Here is a 15003-nt window from a genome sequence, read left to right on the forward strand (position 1 = left end):
AGAATGTTAATTTCCTTTGCGGGTTCTGAGGACTCACTAACTCCTGGGGGATTGTTTTCCCTGGACCTACCCCTGGCTCCTCTGCAATGGATGGGAGAACAAACAGAGATGGACTGGCAGGCTCGGACTGGCCTATAGGGCAATAGGGCAATGCCTGAACCAAAAACGCAAAATGCTAGTGTGGGACAGTTTGTTTGGTCAATTTGGGCCACCTTTTAGGCCAATACGGACCAGTTTGATAAGCTACTTCACTACACAGCTTGTTTGTTTGTTTTATTATTTACAATGCGCGCCAGACCCGAAGGTATCAGGGCGCAGACAGAGGCAAGAATATTTTCAGCTTAGGTTACAGTGCTGTACAGGTATATACAATAGAGATGAAGCCAGCAAGTTCAAAACAGTCACGAGGACGAAGAGAGGAAAAAAGATATTTAGATATTAAATACAGACGGAGATAAGGCCAACACAAGTGGCAGAGTATTGCGGCGTGCCTTAGACAATATGTACAGGAGGAGATAGGGATGAGCTATCAAGGTAGTATGTTGCAAAGAGGCGAGATTATATGCAGTGTAAGATAGGAGAGTGGAGGGATGAGCTATCAAGGTAGTATGTTGCAAAGAGGCGAGATTATATGCAGTGTAAGATAGTAGAGTGGAGGGATGAGCTATCAAGGTAGTATGTTGCAAAGAGGCGAGATTATATGCAGTGTAAAATAGTAGAGTGGAGGGATGAGCTATCAAGGTAGTATGTTGCAAAGAGGCGAGATTATATGCAGTGTAAGATAGTAGAGTGGAGGGATGAGCTATCAAGGTAGTATGTTGCAAAGAGGCGAGATTATATGCAGTGTAAGATAGGAGAGTGGAGGGATGAGCTATCAAGGTAGTATGTTGCAAAGAGGCGAGATTATATGCAGTGTAAAATAGTAGAGTGGAGGGATGAGCTATCAAGGTAGTATGTTGCAAAGAGGCAAGATTATATGCAGTGTAAGATAGTAGAGTGGAGCTGGCGGGAGGAGCCCAGTGTTTAACAGCCATTTTCTTTAATCCAATTGATGATGTTGTGTCTGAAGTGTGGCTATGTTTGGTCCGCCCTTAAGGTAGGGGTTAGGGAGTTCCACAGCTGGGCGGCTTTAACTGGAAAGCTATCTCCTCCAGTTTTGGAGAGTTTGAACCTAGGTACCGTTAGGAGGTTAGAGGTGGCCATTCTTGTTGGACGTTTGGATGATTGTCTCTTACATTTTTCAATAAGATAGTGTGGGCGGCGTTATTCAGACACTTATGTGTTAGTGAGGCCGTTTTTAGCAAGATTTTGTCATTAGTGGTGAGCCAATTATTCATTCTCCTTGTCTCGGAGATATGAGTTTTTTTAGCTATACCCAGCGCTGCTCTAAAGGCATTATTTTCGAGTATCTGGATTTTATTGATGATATACTTGTTGGCCCCCAAATATAGGGCGTTACAACAGTCCAGTTTTGATAAGATTAGGGCTTTGGCCAAAGTAGTGCAGTTATGCGTGGAGAGGAACGGTGTAATAAAGGAAGATCCGTAGACCAGGTAGATGTAACACTATTTATTGTCCAGTCCTGTAAACTTCTTATGTTCACAGGGGATGGTAGGGAAGACACATTGACAAGATAGAAGAAGGGAAGATGAACACTGGGATCCCCACACCCCTGCAGCTCTCTCTAAACTCTCAACTCTCAACGGTCCTTCAGAACCCCCAGACCAACAAGTACAAACATTCCACTGCCCACTATGACATGACCACACCTAAGCAGACCACTACCCACCTCCCTCCCTTGGGAATCGTGAAATAACCACCCTAAACAGACCATTACACATCTCCCTCCCCAGGGAACACACACACGAAAAGAAGATGTGACCCGCACAAACTCTACTAATAACCACAAAGAGAAATGCCATGTAATCATCACCAAGAGGCCTACAATGCGACAAGAAACACAGCACCATACACCAGGAAACTCCTCCACAGAACGCAGGAACACCCCAAAATGCCAGCAACCTGAAATATACTCTGTGACATACAACCAACCGGAAAACGTCCAAAGAAACTACACAGCACAGAAATGCACAACAACCCTAGAGTCCACCGACATGTAAAAAGGACTTAGCCCACCATCACAACCAATCCCCAACTTACACCCGTGAGGACAGAAAACAAAAAAACAAGCACCATCGCCTGTCCCGAGCTGCCACCTTGGAACCTCAGGTCTACCACACCCGAGCACCACTGGAACATACCTGAGAATGCTCAACCGAACCACTAACATACCAATCCATCACGGCCTAATACACCATCCGCTCAGGGCTGCCACCCCAAAGCCTCAGATCTCCCACACCTGAGCACAAACCCAGCTCAACTTTGAGCAACTACCATGCCACAACACCAGTTGGGGAAAGCCAAAACCAAAACAGATACGTCATTCCCCCTCCCTTCCTTATCTATGTCTTAGCACTTGCGCTATCTGAAATGTCGTCAGGCCGAGTACGATAGTTAATTTCACATCCTTACTGTTCATGGCCTGTAAGAATGTCATTGTATTTTCCCTTGTTCCCTTCCTTGCCTTGAAGCGCTTTGAAACACATTGTGTATAGGCGCTATATAAATAAACTATCATATCATATATCATTCACTATTAAATCATCACCTCTCCAACCCGTAGAGACGCACACACTGCTACACCTGACCCTACCACACAACTGACACATGGCACCCATTTAACCAAACTTCCCACCATTATCACATCCCCAATAAATGGAAAGCAAAGAATAGGGAAGAACTATGATGCAAAGAACACCAAAACGTAGGACATACTGAAAGAAACCTCAACTAAGGGTCACATAACTCACCATGAGCGATCACCCTACTAACCCATTAGGATACCAGAGCACGAAATACACCAACTCACCCTATATTGCGCCACACCAACCTTCTCTCCACAACCAAAAGATGCTTTTCTAAAACACCAAACATACAAACACCCCACCAGACACACCGCGCAACTCCACACCGAACACAGATGCCCTTCACGCACACCCAACAATGTCCACATTATGAAACATAAACAATATTTCACAACATATATATATACATTCACCAAACATTTTATAAATGTTTCCTCTTTGGAACTTACAGTTATGGAAAAGGTGAAATGACCAATACTGTTGCTGCTGCTACCCCGCTCTCCCACATTCAAAATGCAGGGGCCCCAGAGCAAAACCAAAAGGGCTTATTTGTCAAACGGGCACAATAATACATCGCCACATAACTCTGGGAGTGTAGGCAGAGTGTCTGGTGCTGAGGTGCAGACTGGTCCCTTTTGTTTTTGATTCCTGTTGCTGCTGCTGCATTCATTTGTGTGATTTGAGGGAAAATAAGCAAGGACTACAATTTCGTGGAGAAAATGACTCCATTACCCAGCATTCCTACAGAGCATTCCTAGAGAGCCTCAGTTTCACTCCCAGATCCGCCTCCCGCAACGCACGCTTGGGCTTTAAAATCTGCCTGCCCAGCGAAGCGTAGAAGAGTGTAGGCCAAGTGTCTGGTGTCCGGAGACCGGAGGATGGAAGCAGGACCGATGCCATCTACGTCTGAAGTGTAGCATCTGAATGTAGGCAGAATATAAGGGGTGACACCATAGCCCGCTGTGGTGACAAGGGCGCCTCACAGAAACTGTTTTCCGCTGTTCGGCTGGAGCCACGAACCTCACCTGCTGCTTAGTGAATCCTACAAGCTCTGCTGAGCTTCGCGCAATCCTGCAAGCTTTCCAATTCATCTGACTTCACTCCGAATTGCGTACGCCTGCTGGCTGGAGCCGGCAGCAGTTTGAAGAGAGCATCAGCTGCCGGAACAGGTGACCAGAGTAAGCCACGCCCACAGGAAGTGCCCTCTTAACCAGAGCCTCGCCGCCCTCGCGGCGTTAAGCCCGCTGTGGTGACAAGGGCGCCTCCTAGAAACTGTTTTGCGCTGTTCTGCTGGAGCTACAAACCCCACGAACCTCACCTGCTGCTTAGTGAATCCTGCAAGCTCTGCCGACCCTTGCAGAATCCTGCAAGCTTTACAATCCAGCTGACTTCGCTCCGAATCGCGTAAGCCTGCTGGCTGGAGCCGGCAGCAGTTTGAAGAGAGCATCAGCTGTCGGAACACGTGACCGGAGTAAGCCACGCCCACAGGAAGTGCCCTCTTAACGAGAGCCTCGCCGCCCTCGCAGCGTTAAGCCTGCTGTGGTGACAAGGGTTTCTCACAGAAACTGTTTTCCGCTGTTTGCGGCTGGAGGCGGCAAACATCGACTACTAACCAGAAGACGACCTCCTTCTGCCTACAACGCAACTCCAATCATTGAAGGAAGGGATCAGTTACGCTACCCCTGGCAGATAAAACCAAACATATTATATAATTAAATTTAAAAAAACAAAAAAAAATAAACTTTTGCCAGTCAAAAGAGAAATAACGAAATGTCTAACCCCAAACGACCAAGAACCAGACAGAGAGACAAACAAGATGGTAAATCAATAAACATCCAGAACTTGACCAAACCTATAGGACTAAATGAGACGCCACAGCAAATCCAACCTGCTCAACCAACATCAACGACAAACACTAAACAGCTGACTGACATACCAGTATCGGGCAAAATTCAATCAACAAGCCCTCCGTGATGCCTGATCCCGCCGCAACCTGAGCCAGACATCAAATCGGTGGAAATCTCAGCAATCCGAGCCTCTTCAACTTCAATAACTAATAACATACTGAACCCACTAGACCAGCAGTGCCAGAAAACCACAGATACCGCGGAACAGGCGCGACCCATAATATCACTTACCATCCCCAAATCAACTACTCCAGATACTCAAGATACGATAGATGACGCCAACTCACCTTGCCACCTTTTGAGTGACCAATCCACAATGAAGAAATCTAGCCTTCCCACAGAACCTGCTAAAGCCGAAAAAATGCCTACACAACAGAAGAGCAGTTCCAAGATAAAAAAACAAAATACTAAAAATAAAAAAGAAGACATATTAAAAGAAATCTGCTTGAAAGAAAAAGCACGTCTAGCGAAGCAAAAATGGCAAACAACTTTTAGACAAATAGCTACAACGGATCTACCATGGGAGAAGACAATGCCTCCAGCTAATGGACGAGCTGCAAGACTATCGCTAGACATAACAGAGATAGAATCGATAATGAATTCGCATGAAAGGAAAAAAGATCTTACAACTTCAACTCCAGTTCCAAATCTACCTAAACATAAACCAATACTACCCAAAACCTCTCCGGACAACACTCTTAACAACCCAACAGACACGACACATGATCTTTCTCCTAACCCGATATTCGTCTCCGCCCACAAGGCGCAGGAAGAAAATTACCACCCAAGATATAACAACTCTAACCCCCAAGAAAGAATACCAACAACTATGGTAGACCTGCAGAATGCTCTTATTTCAGTACCCTCAGTAGCAATGGTCCCATTTCTTAAAATTCAAGAAGGGATGGTTGAGGCCACAAAGGATCAGGCCACTCTTTTGGCCATGATCCACACGAAACAGATATTTATCGAATCTTTCATAAGAAATCTACAGGACAGGATAAATCAAGAAACAGAAACTACAAGAATATGGCAAACTCGCCTAGCTGACATGGCTCGAGAGATAGACAAGAGAAACAATATTTGACTGAAACCCTTGCAACAATAACCAAAAGGATGATAGATGACAAACAGCAAAAGGACGCGCCTATTCAAATTTCGCCAAATACATTACAGCCTCGTATTCAAAAGATCAATCCTGCGCTACCCAACTCACCTCAAAATCCAATTCAACCCTTAATACTAGATCCACAAGAAGAACTCTTAATGCTACAAACAAATAAATACGCCTTTTGAAATATTCACCCTATCCAAACGAGAATCTTCAACAAATCAAAAAAAAAAAAGAAAGAACTCAAAAAGCATCAGACAGGATCAAGAGCCTTTTTAAGAAAACTACAAGTACCTGGTATTCTAAACCATGACGATCAGAAGTCGTCTAAAGTTGGCCAGACTAGTCAACAGCAAACCATCAAAAAAAACCTCCAAGTCGAACTCTTCGCGCCCAATTGAGTCTTCTCAACCTGAAGAACCCCTGGATGTTTTATTAGGAATGATAACCTCCAAACAAAACAGTCACTTAGAATGTGAGCAGACATCTTTACCTATATCGCTTCCTAGGGAACAAACACAAGAGCAAATACCCACGAAACATCCTCAAGGACAAGATCTAATAATGATAGGTGACTATCAAGAAACCCAATCATTTAATTCCATTTGGAATACTGAATCAATGATCTTGACCTTGTTATACTCTTCTATCTCAGAGTTCGAAACAAGTGCCTATCTACAAATTCTACTGACTCACAGGGTGACCACCAGGAGCAGAACATCCAAGAACATTCCATACTCTTTCCAGAATTTGTTGACCCAATAAGCGCCTCAAAAGTTTTTCGAAGTTGTCTAAAGCAACAAAACACGGGAACACCAATCTTAAACAGAAACAACATACTATGCCTGTTTAACGTAGTCCCATACCTAAAGACAATTAGATCCAAAGACATTGATCTGATATATTTCCCAGATAATGACCAACTGAACTTAGTTCACATCGACCTACAACAAGAAACACCAATGAACCTCATATTGTCTGAAAAGATCCACCTAGCCAAATTGGGCTTCATCTGTGATGAAATCCCAGGAACCAATGTATATGGGGAAAAAATACCTAAAACCAATGAGAAACGAACAGAACCATAATGAGGCATACCATAACTCTAACACGCCGAAAGATGGGCATTCTCCAAGCCAGAACATAATCTTCCGAAACAATGAATGAATCATGAGATCTGGCGAGATATGACCTATTACGACCAATATAGAATTAACTCCCAAGAAATGAACAAAGATTTAAGAAACCCCTGGACAACATACTTATAACAATCAGTCAGTACGGAACGGATGCCACAAGAGTATTCCTTAGGATCATGGAACACCAGAGGACATACTCACCTCCTTATGGATGGCCCAAGTGAGTTAAAAAAGTTAGATATAATATGTCTTCAAGAGACATGGTTGAATACAGAAGTAACTTGTGAAGGTTATGTCACACACATGAACCCAGCTATTCATCCACCACAAGGCAGGCCGTCTACAGGAATGTTAATTCTAACAAAACTAGATTGTAACTGGACAATAATATCTATGACGAACCTTCACCCCTAGGCACAATATAGCATCCTATTGATGGCCCCAACAGAGAATAACCTACCGCCAAGCTCACAGAAACACCTGGGCATCCTGAACATTTATTGGAATCTGACTGCAATGAATGAGACCAACTTTGTAGACTCAATTTTCGACGAAATAGACAATATGTCAATAAACTATGCAAGCATCGAATTCATAATTGCGGGAGACTTGAACATTCATCTATTCACACCAATCAGAACCCCAAAGGAAAAAACTGACCTAACTCTGAGAGCAAAAAAATTGACAAAAGAAGTAGAAATCTGTCAACTAACATTGACAGGGAAACCGCTTGATGACCAAGGTAACCTGCAACCGACATGATCTCGCGGGAAATCAAGAGCCATCATAGATTATATTTGACTGACAACTATAACAAACTATCCGCAAGAGAACAGCGATCATCATCTGATAGCAATTACTTGGACGAACGTTCGTACACAACCAGTGAGATTGAAATTACCCGAACTAGAATTAACTAATGGTAAAAAAGACTTAGAATAAAACCACACAACATGTCTTTTATTTATCTTGATCTATTGTTCATTTATACCACACTTAATACCAGCGAGTGGTCTCTAAGCGCAGAATCAGGATTCAAACCTGTGTTGTGCAGCGTTGTCTTGCTTCCGAGAGAAACACGTTGCCCTTGAGCTCCTCTTCCTTGCGAATACCTCTGGTGCATGTAAATAGAGTTAAGGAGTCCTAGTTCAAAACTCCCAAGGGGTGGTTGGGAAGAAGCTAACTCTAAATGGTGCGCTTGCGTGGCCACTCAGTGGAGGCTGGAGTTTTTACAATAGCAAAGCATGAAGCAGACTGTAAGTCTCTTTTAGCAGAATTTTGGTTTGCTTATTTTGGTCTAGTACACTTGTAATTCTTTTGGTTTGCTTGGTCTGGGGCGGCAATTGTCTGGTAAAGTTTTGGTAAATCGTTTGCAACAAAGGGCCTGGGTTAAAAAAAATAAAGCAATATATATCCTCCTGAAAAACAAATATTAAAAACATTGGGAAACAGAAGCATGTAGGAGATAAGGCCCATCTTAAATAGGGCGAAATGGGGAGCATTCAGGTAGAATGTCCTTTGCTTCTCAGGTTCACTCAGCGGTGTCTCAGGTATGTTGATGCCTTTACCTCTCTGGACCACCTTGAAGAAGTTGAGTATGTGTGAAACAGCGGCGTTCTGAAAGATTTTCGAGCGCACCACAAACAAGGTGTATGCCTAGGCAGTAGTTGGGCAACGTAGCTGCCTATACCACCAAAAGGTACCCATGACTGTTACATGTACATGAAGTTCATCAATGCCACCTGCAAGTATATGTCAATGCCTGGTACTAATTAAGTCTTGAGACTAGTCATATGAAATAGCCACGTGAAGGTCACATGGGCCTGGAATAGCCAGCCAATTTGAAGCATGCATTAGAGTCAAAGAAGAGAAGGTTCGAAAAAAAGGGGAGTATATGCTACCTGGTTCAAGGAATCCTCAGAGAGGCAAAATGCGTCCAAAATAAGGTGGCTAGCGGATTTGGATAAAAGATTGCGGGATCGAATTAAAAGTCGGAGAAATAAAAATAGAGTAGCAGGGTTAAATGACCAGATGTCCCCACGTTTTTGCCTACATATTGTAAAGAATAAACATAATGAAGAAACAGGAGAAGACATAATAGATTTTTTCACCAAGACACCACCGTAGGACCAATCAACAGCACCCTCAAGGACATGTAGTACGTAAGTGCCTATTGAGCGCTCATGATCCTCAGTCTCCGGTTTCAGGGGCAATGGCCACCCCCAGATTCTCAGAAATAGGTACCTGGGGTTGTAGCGGGTGACACAGATGACAATCACGTAGTGACAGCTCATGTTCCTTGGACCCCAGAAGACTTAAGACATCTGGTTAAGAAGTTCCCAAATATCAGAGAGGAACCCTCAATGTTTTTCGTTGAGGAACCACAGACTATATAGTACCGTGCTATAATCCTGTTAGGCTGATATGAACCTTCTTATGCAGGTGATTATGCCTCCGGAGGTAAGATAATGACTTACACAAAAGGCCCAACGCCCAGCGACAGACCTTGCAATAGGGAATGAACTGGAACAGGCTCACAAAAGATTATTGGATTCGGTCAAAATGACCAAATCCAACTGACCTACACCACCAAAGGTTCTAACATCGATACTACTAAATGTCCTACTGACTAAATGTTCTTTGAACATTTTGTAGTATCTATTTGGTGGTGTAGGTCAATTGGTTAAAAAAAGAAGAAAAAAAGGCTGTGTGGGCTGCAGGTGTGTCCCCTGGAACACCCAGCTCGCTATACTGTACACAGTAGTGAGCGGGGGTTGCAAGGGACAGCCATGCAGCTGACCCGATCAAAAAAAAAAAAGAAAAAGAAAAGGATCCTGCGGCGCCGGTTCCCGATCACGAAAGTGAAAGGGAACCAGCGTTGCAGGGACACAGCTTGTCGCAATGACAGGTAACTAGGGCGGTGGGGGTGTGTTGGGGTTTTGGGCGGGGGTGTGTGTGGGGTTTAGTGTTTGGATAGATTTGGGGTTGTTTTACTGTGGATGGAAAATTTACAAACAATTTTGTGTCACATACATTTCTCATGCGATCATTTTCGTCGCAAACATTTAATCCGCGGTAAAACAACCCCAAATCCAGATTATTGACAACAATTCACAAAGTATGCCCCCATAAGCCTCATTGGGGCAGAATCAATAATGGTTAGCAAAATGAGGGCCAGTGCCCTGCAGAATATTTCGACCGTTATTAAAATCGAGGACACAGCCCAGGAAGCAGCTGCCAATACCTTTATTACGGGATTCCTGCCCAAGCTCCAAGCTCAGCTGAAGATGATTTGCTAGAGTCGAAGGATAAACCCTAATCCAAGCAAGTGATGGTAGCGAATTATAGTGTAGCTTGCCAGGAACAGAAGAAAGAGAACATTACAAGCAAACTCATGGCATTTCAGTTACAAAGCCTGCAGGGGCAGGGCCACCAGGTGGGGTGAGGAGGCTTGGGGAAGGGTTAGAGGTGTGGGGGGTACACCCATGAAGAATCAGCCTGGTCTACTTGGGCAATTTCCACATCCTTCAGCCTCAAACTATTGTAAACCAGCAGGACATTGGAAGATTGAACGCCACCAGTACCTTATGTTCGGTGGGAAGTTGACAGGAAGAAGCTTTCTTTTTGGATTATACAGGAGCCAGTAGATCGGCTATTCGGTCGAAATGTTTCCCCGATGTCCGTCTATCCTCAGAAATGGTGAGTGCAGGTCCCTCTAGCCTCAGAAACGGTGAGTGCAGTTCCTCTATCCTCAGAAACCGTGAGTGCAGTGGGCATTTCAAATACCTGTGTTCCACAGCCCATTGCCGAACCAATCACCTTCACCTCAGGACTAATTATTGACAAACATGCCTTCCTACTGCGCGTTCTCAATGTCACTGGGCCTAGTAAGATCGTTGTACTGCTTCTCCTCTGTTTCCCCTTCCTTGCCTTGTCGCGCTCTGAAACACTTGTGTATGAGCGCGATAGAAATAAAATATCATATCATACTTAGCCCTTCAGCACCTGTTTATTTTTTAGAAGAAACCTATTGTCTAAATTGAACTTCACCCCAGACGGAGTATTCTTGAAGGATCCTAGAAAAAGCACAGAAGCAGCCCTGGCCACTTTGCATGTCTTGAAGGAAAAGCCAAAAGAGGCGCAAGATAGTCACTGGGCCCTAGAGTTGCAAGATTTCATAAATATGGTCCCTTAATCCCTTTGGTCGCTACATGATAATGAGGTAGGTTACATCCGAAATGCAGAACGCATTAAGATAAAGATCTACCTGTCTAAGAGACTGCCCCGTATTCCTCAATGTCTCGTATGTCTCAAAGCCAGAGAGGGCATAAAACCACTGACAGAATCTCGCCTGAAACAAGGAGTCATAGCGCCCCCACAGGAGTGCATGTAATCATCCACGCTCTTTTCTCAGCAGCGTAAGTAAAACTCGAATTACAGCAAATTCCTAAAACAGTGAGTTTTAGTGCAGTAGGTAGATGATTTACTGCGGGCCTCCCCTTCATATGATGCCTGCAAGCATGACATTCAAGTGTTGTTCAACACATTAGCAGCAAAGGGGCATTGGCCCTTATTATACGTTTGCCGGTCTGTGAAAAAAGTGCTGGTAATAACGGTTACCGGCACTTTTCCAGACTGATAAGCTACAAGTTTGCCGGTGGGGGTTACATGACTTACCTCCAGCCAAGAGCCAGAGGTCTCTCTGTCCCCACTGGCATTAAACAGCGAGTATTTCCAGCGCTGGTAACACCAATGCCAGAAATACTACCAATTCCCCCCATGGGACTGCATGGACTGGAGATTGACCAGCATTTCCGCCGTTTATAATATCCCAGTAAAACCGGGATATCAGGCGGCCGAAACAGTAATACCGTTTGGTGGTATCTTGCCAGAATTACCGGAGGGATACCACCAAACTTGGAATTACCCCCATTAACTCCATAAAGGAAAGTAGATAGAGAGAGAGGGAGAGAGAGAGAGAGAGAGATGGATAGAGATATATATTCAGAGAGAGCGAGAGAGTGAATGACATCCTGTTGGGCCACTGATATATCCCTGATTCTAGAAAGGAGGCAATATATAAAATCCCTAGATAATTACACAAATGATTGTGTTTTTGGGCACAGTGGGTTATTCTAGACACTGGGTACAAGGTTGTGAAGAAATAATAAAAGTGATGCAGCACTACATTAAGGCACACACTCCAGGACCGCTCCAGTTACAATGGAGGCAGAAGCCGCATTTAATACAATTAAAAAGGGCATTAACAAGCGGACCTGCCACGGGCCTCCCAGATCATGAAAAGAAATGCATCCTGGATTCCCACGGAGAAACTGATTTACCGCAGCAGTACTCGCACAGGCGCATGGCTAATATCAGAGATCCATTGCATATTATAGCACAGCACTGCACACAGCAGCAGCAGGGGTGTCCCCTGCCTTCGTTCAGTAGCTGAACCCATGCCAATTCCTACAGATGGAGATCCACATGACTGTGTAGTATTCCTGGTCACTTCTTGACACAGAGAAGAGATATGTGTGGCACCCCAATACACAATGCTGACCTATTGTATTGTGTGGATAGGTCTTGTTGTCTGGATAAAGATGGCAGTTGGTAGCAGGATGTGCATTATGCACTTTATTGGTAATTGAAAGTGGCAAACTGCCTTATGTCACATGGATGCAGGTAGTGCGTTGGCCGCATGACACGTGCCTGCAAACTAGCAGAAGAGCCAACAGTGAACATATACACTTATTCTAGACATACCTTTGGGGTGTGGACTATTTTGATCAACTCTGGAAGGAGGGAGGCTTCCTGACATCATTTGGATCACCCCTGATGCAGCAGCCTTGCTGGAAGCCTTGATGTGGCACTAACAGGTGTCCATAATAACAAAAACACAGTGCATCAACCATCAAGTCTTCTTCAAACGGGGGGCGGGGGGCTGGCTTGTCTTGTGGGCCCAAAAGTACACCGGGAGGAGGGGGGAGACTCTCAAAAAGGAAATTACTATTTTCAATAGAAAATATAAGCAGGTATGGCATCTGGGGGGTCCGGCAACAGTATTTTTACTCAAGGGGGGGATATACCATGCATCTGTTGGTGCTGGAAAGGGGAATAGGATCACCACCTTAAATCAGAACTGGAATGTTCTAGACTTTCTGGCCATGGTTTAAGCATTCTGCAGGCAGTGTGTAATTTGTCAACAGAATGATACTGGAAGAGGAGTGCATACTACACCAGGGTCTCATCCACGACCATATGACCCCTTCATTAACCTACAGGTTACCTTTATATAGCTGCCAAGATATAACAATTTCCAATATGTGTTGCTGGTTCTCAAGGGATTTTCTGGCTGAGTGGAGGCCAACCCGTGCAGGAGATCAGCTACTTTCTCAATAGCAAATGTACTTATCAGAGGCTTCATACCCAGATTTGGGGTGCCAAAAACTGTGACAGGGGAAGGGGCGCACTTTGATGTTCAGCTCACCCAAAAACACTGTGCAGCCGTCAACGTGCCGCATAAACTCCACTACCCATACCATCTGCAGTCAGCAGGAGCAGTGGAGAGACAGAATGGAATCCTGAGAAACAAATTAGCAAAATGATGTGCCCTGAGTGACTGGCCTCAGGTGGCCAGAGGTGGTGCCGTTCCTGCTGCTCTGTATGCAGAGTTTTGCAAATTGGAAAATGGACTGAGCCACCATGAGGTGCTGTATAGGCAGCCGATGTGTGTGCCCTCATTGCCGCCTGGAAAGAATACTTACGCTAATATTCACATAACTGATGATATGCTCTTGAAATATTGCAGAAGCATGATCTGCACTATCTAGCCTGTTCATATGCAGCTGCAAGAAGCCTTGCCGAGGCATGACCCTTACCAGGTTACTTCAGTTACTGGGACAGCTATTAAGGTGAAAGAGATATCAGCTTGGGTGCATGTTTCCCGCTCTAAATGGAGCGTTCCACCCACAACTTAGCGATGAAAGGCTCCTGGTTATTGCAGTAGTTGCATTCTGTTGTGTCATATTCTGAGCAAGTAACTCTTTTTCTTTACAAGACAAGAACTATATCCTGCCTGATTGAGTTCTGGTAAGAGAAAAAAATCTAACAGGCAGGGTAACCACCTCAGAGGTGCAATCATGGCCTTGGCACCGCAGACATCATCTGATGACTTGGCGGGTTGGGACCTGTGACTTGGAGGGTGGGTCATGTGATTGACCAGTAGACTGGCTTTTAGGATTTCTTCCGGCACCAGAAAAATGCAGAGAAGCGCAGGTTGTTCATCCATGTCATGCACTTCACGGAGGTCTGTCCTATGTAGATTATGCAGCGGCCCTAGCAGCCAGAGAACAGCCACAGAACAGCCAGAGAACAGCCACAAACCGTCACGATCCGCGGCCTCTGTATCACAGACTCAACTGTGACTCTCACTTCCCCTTCACCAACTTGTCCGGATGAGACAAGCTGGCCCAAGCCTTCACACCTACCTAACCTATTTCCTATTGTCTTTCTAACCTGTATCTTGTAGATGGTGCTTCGCACAAAGATAGAATTCATGTGGTGGTATTTGAATGGCACAGTGCAGGCAAAAGTGTGAGATGAGACCCCACACATGGCGGGTAAGCTCAAGTCTAGGAGGAAGGTATATTTTCCAGAGGGAGTGGATGTGGTGGCGATGCCTGGAACGTGCAACATAGACAGTGAAGCTTTAGATGCTGGTCCGTGAGGTAAATTGATATACTGACACCTATTGCTATTTGTGACACATATTAATTCAACGAACTTGACCGTGATTGATAGGCTGTGTTTACACAGGCCTTACTTCCACTGCTACGACCAGGCCGCTTTGGGCGATTATCCATTTATCCTGGTACAGAACACAGTTTTTCATATAATGAATGCGTCAAATGTGTGATTGAAATATCATGTCAGTACACACGGTGTGATACAGTTAGTGAGGCAGAAAGGTCGGATATAAGTGCTCACTCGTTAATACATCTTTACCCTCCATTTATCTGGCTTTCAGGTGATTTTGTATGTATTTTAATTTATAAAGCCCCTTACACCAAAGCACTGGACAAAACAATAAGGGGTACAATAACAACAACAAAATGTACAATCAGTGTGGAAGGTCAGAT

The 15003-nt window shown here is 44.6% G+C and overlaps 1 protein-coding gene across 3 annotated transcripts in view; it reads right to left on the reverse strand.

Annotated features, from left to right (window-relative positions):
• The window catches only part of CACNB1 (calcium voltage-gated channel auxiliary subunit beta 1), a 557229-nt gene that overhangs the window by 298999 nt on the left and 243227 nt on the right, over window positions 1–15003 (reverse strand). The gene's annotated exons all lie outside the window — the stretch shown is intronic.

The sequence above is a fragment of the Ambystoma mexicanum genome, chromosome 13 (genome assembly GCF_040938575.1).
Source record: "Ambystoma mexicanum isolate Mex_15411 chromosome 13, UKY_AmexF1_1, whole genome shotgun sequence".
NCBI classification, from domain to species: Eukaryota; Metazoa; Chordata; class Amphibia; order Caudata; family Ambystomatidae; genus Ambystoma; species Ambystoma mexicanum.